The following is a 23,934-nucleotide window of genomic DNA, read 5'->3' on the forward strand; positions in this document are numbered from 1 at the left end:
ATCCCCTATCAGGGCACACATCAGAAGCAACCATCTGCTTCTTTCCCCCGTCCTCTTCTCTCTCTCTTCCCCTCCCACAGGGGCACTGAGGATAGCTCAGTTGACTCAAACATTAGCCCCAGATGGGGGGTGGGGTGGCGGGTGGGTCCTGGCTGGGGCGTCTGTTTGAGTCTGTCTCACTAGCTCCCCTCCTCTCACTTAAAAAAATGTTGATTGTTCTATTCTCCACCTTTCTTTGCTTTGCTGTGTGCCCTGACAGGCTCCTTGCCCACTGGCTTCCAGAGGGCAGGAAGAGAGGTCAAGCTGTATGTCCCACTGTGCCTCCTTGCCAGAACAAGATTTTTGCACTGGTTGCATTCCTTTTGCCACAACTTTCAAATGTCGCCTCTTCCACAGCTACAGCTCTCCTGGGTTTAGTAACACCAGGAGCCCTTGCTTCTACAGGCGTATGTGACCACTGGCCGCCTGCTCTCACTTGTGCAGGGTCTTCACCCTTCTTTGTTGGTTTTTTTTTAAGTCTGTTTGCACCTCTGTAGATAGTCCTTTTATTAAATTCTCTTCCATTACATCCTTTGTGTAAACCAGCTGTTTCCTGCAGGACCCTGACGGAGAGAAATAGAAAAATACTCTTGCCTAATGCTGTTTCCTGAATCCCACTCCATTATCGGTGCTTTCTGAGGACACATTATGAAGGGAAGAGTATATGAAATGAGACAATCACAAGCAAGAGAAATAAGCTCATACAACTTCCTATCCTTCCTTCTACTAGACGAGAGATTTGAGGATTAGAAAGCTGTCCTGGATGACTAAAATAAAGCAATTTACAGTTGATCCCAGATGACTAAAATGAAACAACTAAGCTGACACTGTGACTCATGACATAAGCCAAGCTCAGACAGTGGTCAAAGACTCCTTAGCAAAATAAAGCGAGGGTTACAATTTTGAAATGAACACAGTCAACTGATGTTAGTGGAGGAGTATACGTTCCTCATGTGAGGCTAGACTGCTTTGTCTTCAGGGAGAAAACCCAATGTCAGCTTTGGGTTTTGCTGAGATGCTTCTCCCCTGAGGGCACTGGTGAGGACATGATCCCCAGCACTGCCTGTGTGTGAAGACTGGTTGTGGAAGTGACCTCAACCACCTCCCAAACTCAGGAGGCTCTCAGGGTTCATGCCCCTGAGAGGGCAAGGCTGAAGCAAGCGAAGATTTCATTCGCATCTGGCCACAGCCCAAGGAAATCCAGTTTGGAAGCAGGCAGGAAGTAAATCTTTTTCCCTAGGGAGCAAAACAGCACACAGACTGGGATGCAGACACAAGGAAAGCGGATGCCTGGGTTATCATGGAGAATGAAGAGAGCACTTTCAAAGGTGCCCAAGCAAAACACCTAACTCAGCAGAGCCTCTTTATCCTGCTACACTCAGGGGTGGAGGGGGCTGGGGACTAAGAATAGGTCAAACCAAAGCATTACTTCTGTTCCTTCCGCACTATAGCGCTTTGTAAGATCTACCTGAACCTTCGTTCAGTTTTTAAAATTGCTTCCATCATCATCCTCCTTAAGTTAGGTTTGGGGATAACTATCTGGTGAGGCAGAAAGCACTTAGGAAAGAGATTGATAACTCTTTCTAATTATCTTACATCTTCCTAATCTTCAGTCAAGACAAAATTACAATGACACCAACCCTCCCCTACATTATGAGCCCAAACTTGGTGGAGGCGACATTGATCAATAAAAGTATATAGGTTTTAGGTTAACACTTCTATAGCATTCAAACTATTGATTATGTTGTGTACCCATCACCCAAAGTCAAATCATTTTCCATCACCGTATATTTGTCCCTCTTTACTCCCTTTCCCCCACCTCTTACATCCCCCTCCACCTGGTAACTACTTCACTTTTATCTATGTCCATGAGTCTCAGTTTTATATTCCTCATGTGTGAAATCATACAGTTCTTAGCTTTCTCTGATTTATTTATTTCACTCAGTATAATGTTCTCAGTGTCTATCCATGTTGTCGTAAATGGCAATATGTCATCATTTTTCATGGCTGATTAGTATTCCATTGTATATATGTACCACATCTTCTTTATCCAGTCCTCTACTGAGGGACACTTTGGTGGTTTCCATGTCTTGGCCACTGTGAATAATGCTGCAATGAACATGGGGGTGCATGTGTCTATATGTACCAATGTTTTTGAGTTTTGGGGGTAGGTATCCAGTAGAGGGATTGCTGGGTCATATGGTAATTCTATCCTTAAATTTTTGAGGAACCCCCATGCTTTCTTCCATAACAGTTGTACTAATTTGCATTCCCGCTAGCAGTGGATGAGGGTTCCTTTTTCTCCACATCCTCTCCAACACTTGTTATTACCTGTCTTGCTGATAATAGCCAATCTAACAGGTGTGAGGTGGTATCTCATTGTAGTTTTGACTTGCATTTCTCTAATAGCTTCTCTAATAGCGTCTTTTCATATATCTGTTTGCCATTTGTATATCCTCTTGGGAGAAGTGTCTGCTCAGGTCCTCTCCCCATTTTTAAATTGGGTTGCTTGCTTGTTTGTTGCTGAGCTTTGTGAGTTCTTTATATATTCAATATTTTGGATATTAACCCCTTATCAGAGCTGTTCTTTGCAAAATATCATCTCCCATTTAGTTGGCTGCCTTTTTGTTTTGTTGTTATTTCTTTGGCTGTGCAGAAGCTTCTTAGTCTGATATAGTTTTGTTTTTTTTTAATACAGAGACAGAGATAGTGTCAGAGAGGGGGATAGATAGGAACAGACAGACAGGAACGGAGAGAGATGAGACACATCAATCATCAGTTTTTTGTTTTGACACCTTAGTTGTTCATTGATTGCTTTCTCATATGTGCCTTGACCACAGGCCTTCAGCAGACCGAGTAACCCCTTGCTTGAGCCAGTGACCTTGGATCCAAGCTAGTGAGCTTTTTGCTCAAGCCAGATGAGCCCGCGCTCAAGCTGGCGACCTCGGGGTCTCGAACCTGGGTCCTCCGCATTCCAGTCCAACGCTCTATCCATTGCGCCACCGCCTGGTCAGGCTAGTCTGATATAGTTTTATTCATTTATTTTTTCCTTTACTTCCCTTGCCTTTGAGGTCAAATTCATAAATTGTTCTCTATGGCCATGGTTCATGAGTTTAGTCTACTTTAGTACCTATGTTTTCTTCTATGTAATTTATTGTTTCAGATCTTATATTTAGGTCTTTGATCCATTTTGAATTAATTATTGTGCAAGGGGACACACTGTTGTCAAGCTTCATTCTTTTGCATGTGGCTTTTCAATTTTCCCAGCACCATTTATTGAAGAGGCTTTCTTTTCTCTCTTTCTCTCTCTCTCTCTCTCTCTCTCTCTCTCTCTCTCTCTCTCTCTCTCTCTTTTGGCCCCTTTGCCGTAGATCAGGGGTTGGGAAGCTTTTTGGTGGAGAGAGCCATGAACGTTACATATTTTAAAATGTAATTCCATGAGAGCCATACAACGACCCGTGTACGTTACACATTATCCAATAAAAATTTGGTGTTGTCCTGGAGGACAGCTGTGATTGGCTCCAGCCACCTGCAACCATGAACATGAGTGGTAGGAAATGAACGGATTGTAATACATGAGAATGTTTTATATTTTTAATGTTATTATTTTTTTATTAAAGATTTGTCTGCAAGCCAGATGCAGCCATCAAAAGAGCCACTTCTGGCTCGTGAGCCATAGGTTCCCAACCCCTGCCATAGATGATTTGTCCATATATATGTAATTTTATTTCTGGGCTCTTGATTCTGTTCCATTGGTCTGTATGTCTATTTTTCTGACAATACTATGCTGTTTTGATTATTGTGGCTCTATAGCAGTGGTCCCCAACCTTTTTTGGGCCACAGACCGGTTTAATGTCAGAAAATATTTTCACGACCGGCCTTTAGAGTGGGACGGATAAATGTATCACGTGACCGAGACAAGCATCAAGAGTGAGTCTTGGATGTAAAAGAAGGAATCTGGTCATTTAAAAAAATAAAACATTATTCAGACTTAAATATAAATAAAACAGAAATAATGTAAGTTATTTATTCTTTCTCTGCCGACCGGTACCAAATGGCCCACGGACCAGTACTGGTTTGCGGCCCAGGGGTTGGGGACCACTGCTCTATAGTATAAATTAAAGTCAGGTACTGTGATGCCTCCAGCTTCATTCTTTTGTCTCAGGATTGCGTTGGCTAATTGGGGTATTTTATGATTCCATAAAAATTTGGTGATTGTTTGTTCTATTTCTTTAGAAAATGATGTTGCGGTTTTGATGGGGATTGCATTAAATTTGTGTATTGCTTTGGGTAATATGATCATTTTAACTATATTGAGTCTTCCAATCTACAAACATGGAATATTTTTCCATTCCATTTTGTCTTTTTCAGTTTCTTTCAATAATGCTTTGTAGTTTTCAGTGTATATATGTTATGGATGCCTTGCAATGCTCTTGGCAAATATTGGAAGAAAAGAAGTCATCGACCTTGCAGACTAGCCTGGACCAATTCTTTAAGAAGGTGGAGAGGCCTACAACAGATCCTGTACCGTCTACATCAGCTGCTTCTCGAGATGAAACACCTGTAGTACAGGTGAAATTGCCTCCAGCATCTCCTGCATGTTCCTTAGGCAATCCTGATTCACCTGACCCAATAGCTCCAGCACCTTCTGCAGATTCTCCTGCCTCTCCAGCTTCCTCCTCCCAATAGGTCACTCTCTCCCACCTTGCAATGCCCCTTCCAGTGTGCAAACCAACCACAGGAATAACAGTAAGGATTTTTTTTCCACTCATTTTTTTTCTGTTACTACAGTATAGTGTACAGCAGGGGTAGTCAACCTTTTTATACCTATTGCCCACTTTTGTATCTCTGTTAGTAGGAAAATTTTCTAACCGCCCACCAGTTCCACAGTAATGGTGATTTATAAAGTAGGGAAGTAACTTGACTTTATAAAATTTATAAAGCACAGTTACAGCAAGTTAAAGCATATAATAATAATTACTTACTAAGTACTTTATGTCAGATATTTGCTAAGTTTGGCAGAATAAATCTTTATAAAACAACTTACTATAGTTAAATCTATCTTTATATTTATACTTTGGTTGCTCTGCTACCGCCCACCATGAAAGCTGGAATGCCCACTAGTGGGCGGTAGGGACTAGGTTGACTACCACTGGTTTACAGTATAGTATATTTACGCCCTTTTCCTCTTTCTGTGGCGTAGTTATGTTTTTATGTTCTAGATTATGATTTGACAACTATGTTTGGATTCATAAGTGACTTAAGCTAGGGTGTGTTTCTTTTTCTTTTTCTTTTTTTTTTTCATTTTTCCAAAGCTGGAAACAGGGAGGCAGTCAGGCAGACTCCCGCATGCACCCAACCGGGATCCACTCAGCATGCCCACCAGGGGGCGATGCTCTGCCCCTCTGGGGCGTCGCTCTGTTGCATCCAGAGCCATTCTAGCACCTGAGGCAGAGGCCACAGAGCCGTCTTCAGTGCCCGGGCCATCTTTGCTCCAATGGAGCCTTGGCTGCGGGAGGGGAAGAGAGAGACAGAGAGGAAGGAGGGGGGAGGGGTGGAGAAGCAGATGGGCGCTTCTCCTGTGTGCCCTGGCCAGGAATCAAACCCGGGACTCCTGCACGCCAGGCCGACGCTCTACTGCTGAGCCAACCGGCCAGGGCTAGAGTGTCTTTTAACCTTTGAGCTCAAGCCAGTGACCATGGGGTCATGTCTATGATCCCATGCTCAAGCTAGTGATGCCGCATTCAAGCTGGTGAGCCTGTGCTCAAGCTGGATGAGCCTGCGTTCAAACTGGTGACCTCAAGGTTTTGAACCTGGGTCCTCTGTATCCCAGGCCAACGCTCTATCCACTGTTCCACCTACTGGTCAGGCAATCATAATGTATTATTTTTTTAATGTTTTGTTGTATTTGATTTGCTAGTATTTTGTTTAGGATTTTTGCATCTGTATTCATTAGAGATATTGGTCTGTAGTTTTCTTTTTTTGTGTTGTCCTTGCCAGGTTTTGGTATCAGAGTTATGTTGGCCTCATAAGATGTGTTAACGAGTATTGCTTTTCTATTTTTTGGAAGACTTTGAGAAGCAAAAGTACTAAATCATCTTTGAATATTTGGTAGAATTCACTAGTGTAGCCAATCTGGTCCTGGACTTTTGTTTTTGGACAGGTTTTTGATAATTGTTTCTATTTTCTCCCTGATTATGGGTCTATTTAGGTTTTCCACTTCTTTGTGATTCAGTCTAGGAGGATTGGATAGTTCTGGGAATTTATCCATTTCTTCTAGGTTGTTGAATTTGTTGGCATATAATGTTTCATAGTATTCTACTATAATCCTTTGTGTATCTATGATGTCTGTGGTAATTTCTCCTCTTTCATTTCAGATTTTGTTTATATGAGTCCTTCCTCTTTTTTTCTTAGTGAGTCTAGCCAGGATTTTCTCAGTTTTATTGATCTTTTTAAAGAACTAGCTCTTTGTTGTGTTAATTTTTTCCATGGTACTTTTGTTCTTTATTTCACTTAGTTTTGCATTAATTTTTACTATTTCCTTTCTTCTGCTGACTTTGGGTTGCCTTTGTTCTTCTTTTTCTAGTTCTTTAAGATGTGATGTTAGGTTGTTTACTTGGGATTTCTCTTGTTTCTTTATATAAGCCTGTAATGATATAAACTTCCCTCTTATTAGTGCTTTCACTGCATCCCAGAAATTTTGATATGTTGTGTTGTCATTTTCATTTGTCTGTATATAGCTTTTGATCTCTGCTTTTATTTCTTCTTTGACCCAGTCATTTTTTAAGAAGTATGTTGTTTAACTTACACATTTTTGTGGGTTTCTTTACTTCTTTTTTGCAGTTGTATTCTAACTTAAAAGCCTTATGATCAGAAAATATGCTTGGTACATTTCAATCTTCCTAAATTTGTTGATGTTAGGTTTGTGGTGCAACATATGGTCTCTCCTGGAGAATGTTTCATGCACACAGGAAAGAATGTATAATCTAACATTCTGGATGGAATGTCCTATAAATGTATATTATTGTCCATTTGGTCCTGAGTGTCATTTACGGTCAATATTTCTTCATTGATTTTCTGTTTGGATGGTCTATCTAAACTGTTAATGGTGTATTGAGATCTCCAAGTATGATTGTGTTTTTGTCTGCTTCTATTTTTCGATCATTTAGTAGATATCTTATATATTTTGGTACTCCCCCATTAGGTGCATATAAATTAAGAAGTGTTATGTCTTCTTGATACAATGTTCCCTTTCTTATTTTGAAATGTCCATCTTTGTCTCTGATTACCTTTGTTGTCTTGAAGTCAGCATTGTCAGATATGAGTATGGCTACACCTGTTTTTCTTTGGGTATTATTTGCTTGGAGAATCATTTTCCAACCTTTCATTCTGAGTCTGCTTTTGTTCTTGCAGCTTAGATGTGTCTCTTAAAGGCAGCATATGATTGGTTTTTGCTTTTTGATCCCTTCTGCTGCTCTGTGCCTCTTTATTTGTAAATTCAGTCCATTTAAGTTTAGGGCAATTATTGACATTTGAAGATTTCCTATAACCATTTTATGTTTTGTTTTCTGAAAGCTCTGTGTATTGTTTGGTTCTTCTCTTATATTTCTGTCAGTTGTTTTTGTCTGGTGATATTCATACTTCTTTCCACTGTTTCTTCTTTTTTTAGGCTGTATTTTTTGGTAGTGGCTTCATAGTGGGTGGTTACCATTAGGTTATTAAGAGAAAAATTGTCATATGTACAATAATTCTTTGCTTTATGAATGCTTCTGCACTCCATCCTTCTTTGTTATTGGATCTTTATCCTCTCCCTTTTTATGTTATTGTTGTCACAGAGTATACTTGTTGTATTTTTTATTTGTTTTGTTTTTTGTTTCTGGCTGAATAACCCCCGTGAGTATTTCCAGCAGTAGGGGTGTTCTGGTGATGAATTCCCTCAGCTTCTGTATATCTGCAAAGGTATTTATTTCTTCTTTGTAGTTGAAGGATAACCTTGATGGATATAGTATTCTTGGCTGGTATTTCCTTTCTTTCAATACTTTAAATATTTGGGTCCACTCTCTTCTGGCTTGTAGAGTTTTTGCTGAGAAGGTCAATGATAACCTAATGGGCCTTACTTTATATGTTATTTTCTGTTTTTCCCTAGCTGCCTTGAAGATTCTGTCTTTCTCACTGATTTTTGACAATTTTATTACATTGTGCCTTGGAAAAAGTCTGTTTGGCTTGATGTAACTTGGCATTCCATTTGCTTTTTGGATTTGAGGATCTAACTCCACAGGCTTGAGAAATTCTCATCCATTATTTGTTTAAATAGGCTCTCCATTTCCTTCTCCCTCTCTTCTTCTTCTATATACCCATTATTCTTATATTGCTTGTTCTGATGGAGTCAGACAATTCTTGTAGAGCTCTCTTATTTTTTTAAATTCATAAATCTCTCTCCTCTTCTCTCTGTAGCATTTCTAGTTGCCTGTCTTTGATATCACTGATCCTATCCTCTACTGGCTTGTTCTATTAGCTAAACTTCCTACCTCAGTCTTCAATTCATGTACTGACTTCTTCACCTCTGTTTTTAAAGTTTCAATCTCCTTGGTGAGGTATTTGTTTTGTTCATTAATTTGTTTACTGAGCTCATTAAGTTGCCTATTGGTGTCTTCTTGCATCTCAATAAGTATTTACAGAACTTCAATTTTGAATTCTCTATCATTTAACTCCTAAGTTTCCATGTGATTGAGATTTTTCATTTTCTTCCTGAGCCATGTCTCTGTCTTATGTAGCCATGGATTTTGATTTCTTCTTCCTTGATGGCATTTGTGGGTGTTGTTGTTAAGAAACCTAACAAAAAAACAAATAAACAACAAAACCCGAAAACTAAGAAAATGAGAAATGAAAATAAAAAATACAATAAAAATTAAGAAAATTATGACAAGTAAAATAGAAAAACCACAGAAAACAGAATAAGAACCAAAAAGAAAACAAAAACAAACAAAATACCCCCCCAAAATAAGAATAAAAATATAAAAATTAAAGAAAATGAAATCAAAAGAGAAAGATGAAAAGAAAGGGAAGAAAGAGAGGGAAAAAATTTCAGTTTTGAGAGGTTACTGTTTTCTTTCAGTATATGTCACTGTATTATAAGTTTTAGCTCTGTGAAATTCTTGGGCTGACCTTCACTGAGACATTGCTGTCACAATGATGTAGCCAGGGCCACAGTCATATTGGTGGGTAGGATGTGTTGTGAGAGCTTTATGGCTTTACAGATTTACCAATGGTGATCTCCAGGTGCTCTTTCCCACGTCTCAACAGACCAGGAGACCAGATGCAGAGCACCTCTGTTCTTCAAGGAAGAGAGTGGCTCTGGAAAGTTAGCTGTGGGGTCTGTCTCTGCCACTTTCTGTACCCATGAGATGAGGAAAGTGGGATCTGAGAGGTTGTGTGACCACAGTTTGGTTTTCTTTGTCTCTGTGCCAAGTGTGGGCTGCGGGTTGACCATGGAAATACTGGCTGTGACCCCTCATTCTACTGCCACTTTGGTTTAGTATCTCCCCCTCTGCCCCTCAATCTGTCTGCTTCTTCCAGCAGGAGGCCCAGTCACTCCAGGCTTCTCTCTGCATATCCCCATCAGACAAAAACCAAAAAGTCCAAACTTCCTTCCTCACTGTTGTCCAGTGGAGAAAAAGAACCTCGTCTCTCCAGTTTTTCTCCAGAGTAGACCTCAAATGCATTTTATCTTCTGCCCCCCTTTTCAACCCTTCTCTCCTTTAGTCGATTTGGTGTGTGGATCTTTCAGGCATGCCTGAGACCCAACTGGGGTTCCTTCACTGTGTTATACTTGTTCAAGTTGTTGAAATTTCAAGGGGAAAGATCAGGAGTATCTCTCATGCCACCATTACTCTGACCAGAAAGGTATTTTAGATAGGGATAATTTCTTCTTATCCTGTGCTTCAGTGATTAGTGACACCAGGACAATTCATGTTAGATGTCTTCCCTGTGTTTCACCCCCACTGCCCACCACCACCAATTCTCATCTCTCCCCAACCTTCATCAGTTCTATTTATTTTAGAGCCCTTATTCCCATGCAAACTTATAAACCCTTTTGAAAAGTTGACATTGGTGGAGCCATTTTTTTTTTGTATTTTTCTGAAGTTGGAAACGGGGAGGCAGTCAAACAGACTCCCACATGCACCCAACCAGGATCCACCCGGCATGCCCACCAGGGGTCGATGCTCTGCCCATCTGGAGCATTGCTCTGCTGCAACCAGAGCCATTCTAGAGCCTGAAGCAGAGGCCATAGAGCCATCCTTAGCGCCCGGGCCAACTTTGTTCCAATGGAGCCTTGGTTGCGGGAGGGGAAGAGAGAAACAGAGAGGAAGGAGAGGGGGAGGTGTGGAGAAGCAGATGGATGCTTCTCCTGTGTGCCCTGGCTGGGTATTGAACCCGGGACTCCTGCATGCTAGGCCGATGCTCCACCACTGAGCCAACCAGCCAGGGCCTGGTGGAACCATTTTTAAAAAGAGCCAGAGCAGCCATACCAGAACTGCTTGCACATCTTGCTCTTTGAAACTTTGGAATGCTTGAGATGGGCAAAATAACTTTTAAACTGGGCCAAACCAAATTGTCTTCCAAACAACTGTTGGTAAAACTAACAGGAAAGCAGATATTGTGACCATCAGGACTGATGATTATGCACACTCTTTCTGAAGACGAAATCAGCAATCAGTGGTAGGTAGCTATAGAGTAACTCAGTTTATTAACACCAATAGAAATTTTTTTCTTCTTTTTGTGTAATTATTTCCCCTCCTCTTCTCATTAAAAAGCCTCTTGCTTTCACCCTATAATTGGGACTTAATTCATGTTTCCTCCTGTATCTGTGCCCCTGAATTACAATTCTGTGATCTCAAATAAATGTTGCCTCTCACTTTGGCTTTTTATTGTTAGGTTAGCATCCTATATTAAAATATATGTTCCTTCAAGGTGAGAATTTGGTCCGTATTATTTGCTGCTGTTCTTCCAGGTCCTACTATATTTCCCCATGTGTAAGACACTTCCATGTATAAGGCAAACCTTAATTTTGGGGCCTGACATTTGAAAAAAAAAGTATTACATAAAGTTATTGAACTTAAGTTTTATTCATCATAAAATTTATACAACTCCTCATCACTGTCAAAACTCCCATCCATTAGCTTGTCCTCATCTGTGTCTGATGACGAATCACTGTCTTCATATATTGCCTCGTCCTCAGTTCCATCTATGGCATTTGAAATGCCACACTTCTACAAACACTGTATAAGATGCACTCAGTTTTTAGAGCCTAAATTTTTTGGAAAAAGGTGCATCTTATACATGGGGAAATATGATATGTTCTAAAGAATGTGCTGGAATTTTTTTAAGCAGGTGTAAGATGACACACAGACACAAAAATGCTTGCCATAAGGGATGAAGTTATTTTTTAGTACTCATAGTCCTGTGGAAACAGGAGGCATAGCATGCCATGCACTGCCACACAGGAATGGTCCTATACGAGATGATATGGCAGGGAGAGAGGAACTGCTGGCAGGAGCCTTTATTGTAGTTTCTGAGAGAAGAAATGGCAGATACAAGGTAAGTAAGTGGAACAAACTTATAACTGGGTATTTTGAATAATTCCAATGGACTCTTGAGTAACAGCATGGTCTAAATTTCCTGGTACCTAGTCCTATAGTGTTTCGATCAGGGGCTGATGTCTCAGACTGTATACGTTTCATAAAAGGAATGAGGTAGGGAAATGGACTCAGAATTGGTTGTTCTGCATATCAAAGGCATTCTGGCAGGAAAACCATCACTCTAGGAATTAGTTAACTCTAAAAGGGGTAGTAGTTTTCCCAGTCCATAGGACTCAAAAGCATAAAAAATACAGAAAAAATATATAGTTACTACAACCTAGAACAATTATTGACAGAGGAAAGGCCTTTAAAAACACATTCATGGCCTAACAGACTGACTAGAAGTTTAGATTGGAAAGCCTAAGATAAAATTAGAGAATTAACAAGGGAAGGAATGCTCTGGAACACTATTCTCACAATCAAGCTTTCTTCTATATAAACCAGCTTTTATGTGTATGCGGACATTGTGTTATGTGAAGACCTGGGTGATACTATAATTAATGAGTAGCCAACAACATCATTTACCTTCAGAGAACTTTTATTGGGTGCTTCTTTGTTTAGCTCCGTAATAACAGGTATAAGTGCTCTAATTACAGTCCTCCCTGTCACTGATGCACCTTTTTAAATGGTGTTCACAGGCAGAGTGTCTCAGAACTAGATTTCCAAAATTTTGGCTCATGAATCTCATCTTACTAAGGAGCCAAGCAAGGTGGACCGGAGCCACAGGGCACAGAGGTAGGCGCTGAGTCCTGAGTACCCATGCTACTGACGCTGGCCTGAGCTCCTTCTTCTTCTCCAGCCCTTCGTGCTCTGCACCTGGGACTGCACGGTGCATGCCCAGAATAGCCTGACCCGGACTGCGGAATGATCCACACCGGGGCGCTCTCTTCAGCGCAGGCTGTGTTGGCCACCGGGTCGGGGTCATCATCATCCGCTACTGTAGAAACATGGTAAGTGACAGGCACTGGCTTGCCGGAGACTATGTCTGGTTTTTAAGTCCATGTATGGTCTACGACACCTATACCGTGTACCTCTGTGAATGGTACTGAATCAGAGAACAGAACCGCAGACCCTCCCTCACCATTTTTCAAAACTTCCTAAGTAAAAACTGCCTCATGATAATGCACCATGTGGTCATTCTGTTGGCCCTTGTGCCAGTTGCACAGAGGCCTAGGGGAGACCTGGGGGACTTCTTTGATGGCAGAATTGAGCACTCCCTTTGTGTAGCTGGGCAGAATTCTGATTCAGCTAAAGCAGCCGCACACCCTTCTGTACGAGGTGGAAAGAATCCTCTCACTAACCACCTTTATTTGCTGTGGGATCCTCCTTTCTCTTTTCCTGTACTGGTCCTATGGCTGACTAAGCCTGCTCCAATTGCCTTCCTCATTGCTCTCCAGATCTACTGTTCTCTTTGCTATGCAAGAATGCAGCCTGGCTTTCACACTGCCCCAGATGAAAACAATGGATGAGTGCTCCCAGGAGTCAGGCAGGAGGCTGTCTCCTCACACTAGCTGTCTCTTCTACTCAGTAGTCCATGGACCAAATTGTGCCCTGGGTGGCCTCAGCCTTTTGGGTGTTGCTAAGCAGAGAGCTTTAAGTTAGAAAAACTTTTGCAAAAGGGCAGGTTAGAAGGTACTTTTTCTTAGTAACAACTATTGCATCCTGTCAGACCTCCACTGGCAGCAAGGTGGTTTTAATGCAAGCCCAAGCATCTTCCCTTGGGTCCTATCTCAAGGGCTCTGGAAAGTAGAGCACGGGGTGTGGAGATAGGTGGGGCAGGATGATAAGTGTTTGGGCCGTAATATTGGTGGCTAACCACCTTTCCAAATGCTCAGAGCAATATCCACATATACTGGGCCAGCAGAAGCAAGTGATGACTTGGTTCTTGAAATAATTTCTTACATTGTTGGCTTGGGAAAGTCATTGTGAGTGGGTAGTGTTTTTGTTTGTTTGTTTGTCTTTGTTTTATTGTTTACTAGATAATCTATTGTTCCTTTGCCACATCTTTCAGCCATGTGCCAACACTGAATTCTCATGTCTACTAACTTCCAATCAGAAGTCTATTATGTGGGCTGGAGGGCAAGAGGCAGAGACGGGAACCCGAAGCATGTGAGTAAGAAGGGAGGCTAATATGTCAGCATCTTAGCAGGCTGACTTTGCAGAACCATCGTCAAACTTGTGAGTTTGTTGTAAACAGTCACAAATGCTACTCCCTTTTTAACATATCCTTTCAAGCCTAGCTTTCCCCATACGCACAAACACAGGATGCTCTTGTTAAAAACTGTAGAGGTAAAGTGAAAAGATGACTAGTGAGCTATTTACTGGGTAATCCCACTCTTTGACACTATTCTTTTCACATGAAGCAGAAATGGACTTCTATATTTCAAACCATGAGAAGTTGCATCCAGACTGCCTCCTGATTAAGTCAGAGCTTGTGGTCCAAAACCTGTTTTTAGGTGAGTGCACCACCATTTAACCACAGAAGGCTGGAGGGCAAGACAGCCCTGACCAAAATACGTCCTCTGGACTGACCCCTTCACTACCATTTGCAAGTAGGATTCTCTGGTGCCAACACTAACTGTTCCTTATCAGCTAGGATGAGTCTTAATAACCATGCTGCCATGAACTATTTTTCAAGTAGTGAAAATCTAGATTTTAAAAAGTGCCTTTTAATTCATTGTTGTCCATGAATTTTTTTTTTAATTTTATTTATTCATTTTTAGAAAGGAGAGAGAGAGAGAAGAGAGAGAGAGACAGAGAGAGAGAAGGGGGGAGGAGCAGGAAGCATCAACTCCCATATGTGCCTTGACCAGGCAAGCCCAGGGTTTCGAACCGGCGACCTCAGCATTTCCAGGTCGACACTTTATCCACTGCGCCACCACAGGTCAGGCATCCATGAATTTTTGAAGCACTGAATATATGACAGTGTCTCAAATTTTGACACACAAATTTCTTTAGCAGACGCTATTTTAAAAATGCAAAGTGCTATAATTTTTTTTTACTGTTTTTTTTCTCTGTCAGTATATCTTATATAAATCACCCCTGTGGTGATTAAATGGTACTAATATTTCCCAACTAATTCTTTTTTTTTTTTTTATAATTATTTTTTTAATGGGGTGACATCAATAAATCAGGATACATATATTCAAAGATAACAAGTCCAGGTTATCTTGTCGTTCAATTATATTACATACCTACCACCCAAAGTCAGATTGTCCTCTGTCACCTTCTATCTTGTTTTCTTTGTGCCCCTCCCCACCCCCTATCCCTCTCCCATTTCCCCCTCCCCCCCGTAACCACCACACTCTTATCAATGTCTCTTAGTTTCACTATTATGTCCCTTCCCAACTAATTCTTATTTGTGAAATACATCAATACTGACTTCCTTAAAAAAAAGAAAAAGAGACCTTATTGAAGTATGAAAGACTCACGCGTGTCCAAAAAAAAAAAGAAAAAAAAAAAGAAAAGAAAAGAACTCTGAAAGTAGACTAGAGAGGCTCTCTTAATTGGCCACATATTTGACGAAACAAATTTTACCTGCAAACAGCTTACACAGACCTTACTGGATTTCAGGAAGCCTTGGTTATAATTTCTGTTAGCAGGTAAAGCTCCTTTTAAACAGAACACCTACTAGTGTAAGTCCAAATTTTACTTTTGTTCCAAAATAATTTCGCTTGGCTTCTGTTATTTATATTTTGCTTCTAAGCCTAGATCCTTGAGATTTTAGTCAATAGGAAGCAGTTTGGAATGAGGGAATATACACTATTCTTGGTCTTCAATCTGCTACTAGCTTGCTGTATGTGTAATAGGACAATTTACAGGGACCAAAACATGGGCTACAGTTTGCTAATCTGTGACAGGAGCACTTCATACACTTAAGATCAGGGTTCTTAACCTCGTACCTATGGATAGAACGTGAACTGGAAAAAAAATTGCACCTTCATTTTCATTAACTTATAACTGAAATTAAGCAATTTCTTTAATTATATCATAAATTCAAACCTCACTAGTTTTACAGTGGGTATGACTTTTTCACCAGTACAAATCACTGAAATTTTCTTGTCCCATTAAGAGTTGTTGTAGATATCTTAATTTATCATTTATGCTCAGTGTTTCTTCAGAGGAGCAGCAATTATTAGACCTGTAGCTAGATTTTAATGCATCAATAATGAAGCATGTATATCATTACATCACAAATTCAGTTTTTAAAAACTGCTAACTTCTTTTAATTGGAATTGGTTTCCTTTGTAATTCTTTTTTTTTCATTTTATGTATTTTAAAATTTAGTTTTATTTATTGATTTTTGGTTTTTTTAGCATGCATCAGAGAGAGACAGGAAAGGAGAGAGATGAGAAGCATTAACTCATAGTTGGACACTTTAGTTGCTCATTGATTACACTGGGGAACAAAATTTTTGTTGCATCCACAAAAACACATGTTCTTACCTAATTCGAGTGTGCTGATCTTAAATCTGACATTAGTTTTCCTCTGTAAGCTACAGTTTTTTTGCAGTTCAAGATTTTAGGTTTTTATCTTATTGTAAGTAACATAATGAAGTAGAATGTCTTCTTGGGCATCATCTTTGTGAAAATATAATAATTTATATAATGCAGTAAAATACATTAATACACTAAAAGATATGATTGCATCAGAATTTGTCTACAATTTTGAAGTAGAACATATTAAAACACTTATTTTAATCATAAAATTTGCACAAAACTTATGTAAATTCTATTCAGGCAAAAATTTGTGTTTGTAGCTCTTGCGTTTAAGTACTTATTGAGGACAATCTCATTTGATGCTCCAGCAGTAGTCTGCTCATCACTAACAGCTCCAAGATTTTCGGGAAACTTATTAAGGTGACTGTTCAGGAAGTGAATCTTAACGCTCATGTTACATCCAATGTTGCAGAAAGCCAACAGCATCCTTTGAACCAGAAGTTCATGGTTTTCTGCTTTTTTGTTGCCAGGGAAGTTCTTTGTAACTGCCACAAAAGACTGCCATGCTGCTTTCTCCTCCTTATTCATCTTCCTGGCAAATTCTTTATCATGTATGAGGGTTCAAATTTGAGGTTCATTGAATACACCTGCTTTTATCTTCTTGAAAGACAAGGCAGGAAAAGCAGAAATAATATGTTGAAAGCATTCACTTTCTCTATTCAAAGCCTGAACAAACTGCTTCATTAAGCCAAGTTTGATGTGAAGTGGGGGAAAAATGATCCTGTCTCAATTAACTACAGGTTCATTCACAATATTTTGCATCCCTACTTCCAGAGCTTCACCTTTCGGTCACTCCTTCTGTGTCCAGTGTTTCTCCTGAGTTCGGCTGTCCTACAAACACAGAAAGCAAGGATACTTTGTGAAACCTCTCTGTTGTCCTACCAGGAAATTTACCATTTTAAGACCCATACAAATGATCTAGTTAAGTTCCTCATACTTTAGAAAGTCGAGGACAATTTATATGTCATTCTTGCTAAGTCATTTAATTCAGGTTGGCTAAACTGCTGAGGGGTCAATGACTGCTTAGCATCAGAAGAAGACCCTTCATATTTTAAACCATTTCCTCATGCATCTTATCAAAATACACTTGATCACCATGTTCACTTTCTTCATCCTTAGAAGAAATAAAACCATTGAAAACTGGAACCGGGAGTGTCTCAGAGTGTGGGATAGGTCGTATTGCTGAAAGAATATTAGGATATGTGATCATATGCCATTTTTTCTTGCTGATGCCCTTTGTATGGATCGGACAGAAATAACAGTCTCTGCTGTGGTCCTTAGGTTCATGCCAAACCATGGGAATACCAAAAGGCATTCCTTTACATTTTCCTTTTGTCCAGTCACAAAGCATTTCCTCACAATTATGACATACAATATGAGAAGCCCAATTCTTGTCTTGATCGCCAGGGGGAACTTGAAAATAGGCAATATATGCACGTGTCACAAATGATGAAATATTGCGCCTTTGATGTTGAAGTGTGTAACAGCCACATATATAACAGAAGTTGTCAGGACTATTCTTACATTTACGCTTACTCAAAGAAGCCATGATTCACTCTTAAAACAAAATAAGAGGGTGTTTTTATCAGATAATAATTTTTTACATTTATAAACAACTACAATTATGTAAAAGTGATGTTTGTAAAACATTAATTTCCTTGTGGTTATGTTCAATCCAAGAGTCGTTGCCCTTTAACTCCAATTTAAAAACCAATGCATGCCATTAACTGTAACAAAAAGAAATTAAAATTGCATAAAAACTAGAGCATGCACCAAAAAACGATTTCAGATTTGGAATCAGCAATGCAGAAATATATAGAAACAGTTCTAAAACCTCATGCAACAGAAAATGAAAAAAAAATGTTCCCCAGTGTTACTTTCTCATATGTGCCTTGATCAGGAAGCTTAGCTTGAGCCAGTGACCCTTTGCTCAAGCCAGTGACCTTGGGCTTCAGGCCAGTGACCATGGGGTTATGTCTATATGTCTATGATCCCATGCTCAAGCTGGCAACCCCGTGCTTAAGCCAGATGAGCCCACACTCAAGCCAGTGACTTTGGGGTTTCAAACCTGGGTCCTCAGGTCCCAGGTCAATGCTCTATCCACTGAAACACCAGTGGTCAGGCTCATTTTGTGCACTTTAAAATAATATTTGGAGGAGAGGTCTATTGGCCTTTTTAGTCTGTTTTTGCCTCTTTTATTGAAATATAGTTTGTTAAAAGAACCCATATACCCCAAGACTGAGAATCCCCAAGCCAAATGACCTCTAAGGATTATTTCTGCCTTTAAATGTATACTTTGTATAAATGAACCCAGAAACTCAGAGGAAGACTATCAACTAAATCAAATTCACTCTTAACAAAGTATAGTCACCATCCTATCATGATAGGAATGTAAAAAACAACACTTGAAGAACTTGATATAGCCCTTGGAAAAACCATCCTAGGAAACCTTATATCTTTTAAATCCAGAGCTATTGTTAAATGCTAAGTTGTCCAGAGCATTGTACTTCCTTGAGAATAAAAAGCCTGTCTCTTGATTGTTTAATCTTTATTTACTGATGACATGGTCGAGGTGTTCTATAAGTATACTTAGGCCAGGCAAGAGTCTCTAACAGATCCTGTTTGTTATGAGTATCCTGGTGTCCCCCACTTTTATACCTTCTTCCACTATTTTGGCTCTTCTCTTCCCCAGCACCCACATTTTGTACAAGACCCCCAACACTCAGACTACCACCTACCACCATCAAGTTCTTGGATGGAAACTTAACCTTCCTTCACCTTCTACCACTATGGAGTAGTACAAGTTTCTTTCATGCTAAATAGTGATATTGAATGGTCATCTTAACCACAAAAATTATGAATACCTATGGATCACCTGGGATGTGCCAGGAGTAGTTCTGTGAACTCTCCATGCATTTATTAATTTATTCTCATAACAACCCCACTTTATAGATGGGGAAACTGAGCCACACAAAAGGTAGGCAATTTGACTATGGAAGGAAAGAATTTGGGATTCAAAATCAAGTTGTCTGGCTCCAGAGTCCTTACTGGCAAACACTTGGCTGAACTGCCATGATTTATTTAACAAATTCCCTATTTGTTGACATTGGCATTTATTCTGTTTAGAGTTTCACGAGTAGAAGTTGTTATCATAAAAGTCTTTAATATAAATAATTTTACACATTTCTAGTTCTTCAGAGCAAATGCCTAAAAATGAAACTACTGTGTTAAAATGTTTAAACAAATTGCTAAATTACCTCCCAGAAGATTGGGGCAATTGACCAGAACTGTATGATCATGCACCTTCACACCATTGCCAATAAAAGGTATTACTTTTTTATTTTTTTTAATTGAGAGCAGGGGAGGCAGAGAGACAGACTCCGGCATGCACCCCGCCCTGATGGGGATCCACCTGGACAGGGATCCACCTTGCAAGCCCCTTACCCGGTGACATCTGGGGTGTCTCTCTGTTGCTTGGCAACTGAGCTATTTTTAGCAACTGAGGCCAGGGAGTCATCCTCAGCATGGGGTGGAGGGCAACTTGCTGGAACCAATCCAGCCATGGCTGTGGAGGGGGGAGTGGTGAGGGAAGAGAGCCAAGCAGATTGTTGCCTCTTCTGTGTGTCCTGACAGGGAATTGAACCGGGAACATCCACACACCCAGTTGATGCTCTACCATTGAGCAAACTAGCCAGAGCCTTACTTTTCTATATTTAAAAAAATGTCTGCTGATCTGATAAGCAAACATGATATTATTTTATAACTTTCAATTTAGTATACATTTTTCATGTATTACTAGCCATTTTTATATCTTCTTTCATGATTACTTTTTTGCTTTGACCATTTTCTTATTTTGTGTAATATTTCTTTCCTAATAAATTCTTAACATGGTGCTTTGGAAAGGTTTAACTGAAAATAATAAATGTTAGTTCTTCACTGAGCATGAGAAGACTGAGATTCCTCAATGTCTGACAATGTTTTAGTGTTGTGAGACCTGGGGAATCATTTGTGTTAATCCTTAGCTCTATTTGAGTACATGTTTGTTTGAGCAAGGGAACTCTTTCTGTTCCTGTATTTTATCCTTGGGGTTATCAAACTGCTTTTCTTCTGATTGCAATCTTACTGCAATAAGAAAACTGGAAAAATAATTCCCTACTAGGCACATTCCTCCTATCAACCTTTCTCTTGTTTTGTTTTGTATTTTTCTGAGGTTGGAAACGGGGAGGCAGTCAGACAGACTCCCACATGCGCCTGACTGGGATCCACCCGGCATGCCCACCAAGGGGCGATGCTCTGCCCATCTGGGGCGTTGCTCTGTTGCGACCAGAGCCATTCTAGTGCCTGAGGCAGAGGCCATAGAGCCATCCCCAGCACCCAGGCCAACTTTGTTCCAATGAAGCCTTGGCTGCAGGAGGGGAAGAGAGAGACAGAGAGGAAGGAGAGAGGGAGGGGTGGAGAAGCAGATGGGCGCTTTTCCTGTGTGCCCTGGCCAGGAATCGAACCCGGGATTCCCGCATGCCAGGCTGACGCTCTACCACTGAGCCAACCGGCCAGGGCCTATCAACCTTTCTCATACTGTTACCTTTTAGCAGTACTGATTGCTATTATCCATTTTACCTTAAATTACTCTTTTCCACAGAACATCAGTTTTGTACAATATGAGGGTCTATTTTCCATTTTCTTCAGAAATCACTGGGGAGAGCACCTGTTGTTTTTGAGGTTCTCTCCCCTTGTTAGCTCCTACATCCAGTTGATGGGTTTATTCCACTCCCTAGAAGTCATTCCTTTCTGTCTGCTTGAGCGCTGCTGCTTTGGTTCTAGCAGCCCTCATATCAAGTCTACATTAGCAAACAACTATCCAGTTTGTTTTCTTGTTTCTACATCCTCCAGGCAATGCATGTCCCTATACTAGATCAAAATCTAATCCTAGAATTTTCAAGATGATCATTTCATAAGTTATAGAAATGTCTAGTTCTCAGGTTGTACACCTAAAACTAATATAATATTGTATTTCAACTGTAATTGAAAAAAAATGTTTAAGATAATCCCAAAATACAAAGCTGAGTACATTTCCCTAATTAAAAGTCTTTGAGTAGCACCAGGCTTAATGAAACCTCCCTTGGTAAGCCTGCCCAGGTAGTGGTGCAGTGGGTAAAGTGTTGGCCTGGGATGATGAGGACCCAGATAAAAACCCCAAGGTTGCTGGCTTAAGTGCAGACTCACCAGCCTGAGCACAGGGTTGCTGGCTTGAGTGTGGGATTACAGATATGACCCCATGGTTGCTGGCTTGAGCCCAAACATCCCTCACTTGAAGCCCAATATTGTTGGCTTGAGCCCAAGGTCACTGGCTTGGGCAAGGGGTTACTGGCTGAGCTGCAGTGCCCTAGTCAAGGCACATGTGAACAAGCAAGTAATCAACAACTAAGGTGCTGCAGCTATAAGTTGATGCTTCTCAGCGCTCTCCCTTCCTATCTGTCCCCCTCTCTCCCTCTAAAAAAGAAAGAAAGAAAGAAAGAAAGAAAGAAAGAAAGAAAGAAAGAAAGAAAGAAAGAAAGAAAGAAAGAAACCTCTCTTGGCATGGCATGCAAGGCCATTCTGATCAAGTCCTTTCTAGTTGCCCCAGCCTCATTTCTCTCACCTGAATTGATTATTGTGTCCCCTAACGGCCATGCTTTCTCCTATCTTTTTTTAAATAGAGATACAGATTTTATATATTATTGTATTTATTTAAATTTCACCTTAAAAACTAAATATAAGTATATGTTGGCTTTATGTCCAGATTTTTGAAATGTAAGAAGACAAACGGATGGATGGCTTTAAGAATGTGATATATTAGACACTGTATGATATAGTAAACAATTAAAGAATCTCAGCAGTGGTAAAATTCTGTCTATACATATTTTTACATTTAGTGGCACAAGTAAATTCTACAGGGACAGGAACACATATGTAAAATATTGGGCTATAATTGGAAGAAAAACCTGTACAGGACCGGACTGAAAGTTCTTTGGTTGCTAACAGAATAATTTCCCTCTGATGTCAGACTTTAGACAAACTAAGTCTTTGTCAGTATACAAAAAACTCACTTCACTGTACAACATCCTTATTAGTCAGGAGAAATAGTAACAACAGGGTAGGTTCATAAATTGGCTCATTCCAGTTTGGATTGTGAGGTTGTCCAGTCTGAAGTGAGCACGGCTATCTGGAGGCTGAAAATTCAGATGGATGTTGCAGTTTAAGTCCAGGACATACTTGTAGGGTAGGTCAGCAGGCTGGAAACTCAGTCTAGGGACAGAATGTTAGTGCATTCCTCAAACTTCATTGTTTTTCAGACAAGTTCCTAGGATGCTTTCCTTGAACAGGGTCTCTTTTCTTCTGATCTTCTTTTGCACACACTGCTGCAGATAGCAATTTGGTGATGTCTTCTGATGACTTAGTCCTGCCTGTATAAATAGTTATAAACCAGAAAGGGCAACTAAAATTGAGTCGTGAGTCTTTCGCAAGTATGATCATGTTTCTCACCACTCTGATTAGACATAGTTTTGAGGTCTATAGTAAAATAGTTAAGAAAATAACTGTGAAATGAATAAGGTATTTTTCCCCTAAATAACTGTTAATTTGATATAGCAAAAAAAAAATTATAATGTTGAGGGGAAAAAGTGGAGTGATAAAAATAGTGCAGAGAGAGAAAGGAGTCCTTTCATCTCAGATCATATTCACTGTTTTAAATATGCATCGTGTTCACCCCAGCTATGCTAAAAACAAAGAAATAACATTCCAGTTTCTCACGGGTTTGGATTCTGTTAGGATTACACTGGTGGAAATGTGGGATACCTAAATAGATTAAGATTTCAAAATCAAGCATCTGCATAACAAGGGGCAGATTATTTTCTTTTAAATCACTCTGTTCCAGGTGATAGCTTAATATATAATGAGTTGAGCATTTCTGAGTTAGAATTGTTGGTCATAGTTTGATCAGTTCAAGTGCATCTTATGCATATTCAGATTGATAGAGGTAAAATATAAATGTATAAAAGGTCACTTCATTGCAATATAGTGACTACTTTAATTAAAAACCTTCCTGCATGCATGGAGTGTATAATAAAAAGTAAGCGCTGTCTCCCCAGGCCAGTTAACAGCCTACATGAATAGCTTACTACTGCAGGTAGATGTGGTGCAGGGATGGCTGTGAGCTGCAGCGGTAGCCCAGTGGAGGACTGCAGTGCCCAAGAAGTGGCAGGAGAAATGTGTACAAGTACCTGTGAGACACTGCCTGGGAACCCCCAGAATTTGAGAAGAATAGATCATTTTAAAAGGGCCTAAGCTCTGCATAAAATGGGCATGAGCTAACAAAATTGAGCTTTCCTCCCCCCCACCCTGTAACTCCCACACTTTTGTCCATGTTGCTGAGTCTTATTTTTATGTCCCGCCTATGTATGGAATCATATAGTTCTTAGTTTTTTCTGATTTACTAATTTCAATCAGTATAATGTTATCAAGGTCCATCCCTGTTGTTGTAAATGATCTGATGTCATCATTTCTTATGGCTGAGTAGTATTCCATAGTGTTTATGTGCCACATCTTCTTTATCCAATCACTTATTGAAGGGCTTTTTTATGTCTTGGCCACTGTGAACAATGCTGCAATGAACATGGGGGTGCATGTGTCTTTACATATCAATGTTTCTGAGTTTTGGGGATAAATACCCAGTAGAGAGATTGCTGGGTCATATAGTAATTATATTCTTTTTTTTTTCT

The 23,934-nt window shown here is 40.0% G+C and overlaps 1 pseudogene; it reads left to right on the plus strand.

The window, feature by feature from the left end:
• The first annotated feature begins 12,542 nt into the window (after window positions 1–12,542).
• LOC136306486 (TLC domain-containing protein 3A pseudogene) lies at window positions 12,543–13,037 on the plus strand (annotated as a pseudogene).
• Window positions 13,038–23,934: the final 10,897 nt, after the last annotated feature.

This window comes from Saccopteryx bilineata, chromosome 5 (assembly GCF_036850765.1).
Source record: "Saccopteryx bilineata isolate mSacBil1 chromosome 5, mSacBil1_pri_phased_curated, whole genome shotgun sequence".
NCBI classification, from domain to species: Eukaryota; Metazoa; Chordata; class Mammalia; order Chiroptera; family Emballonuridae; genus Saccopteryx; species Saccopteryx bilineata.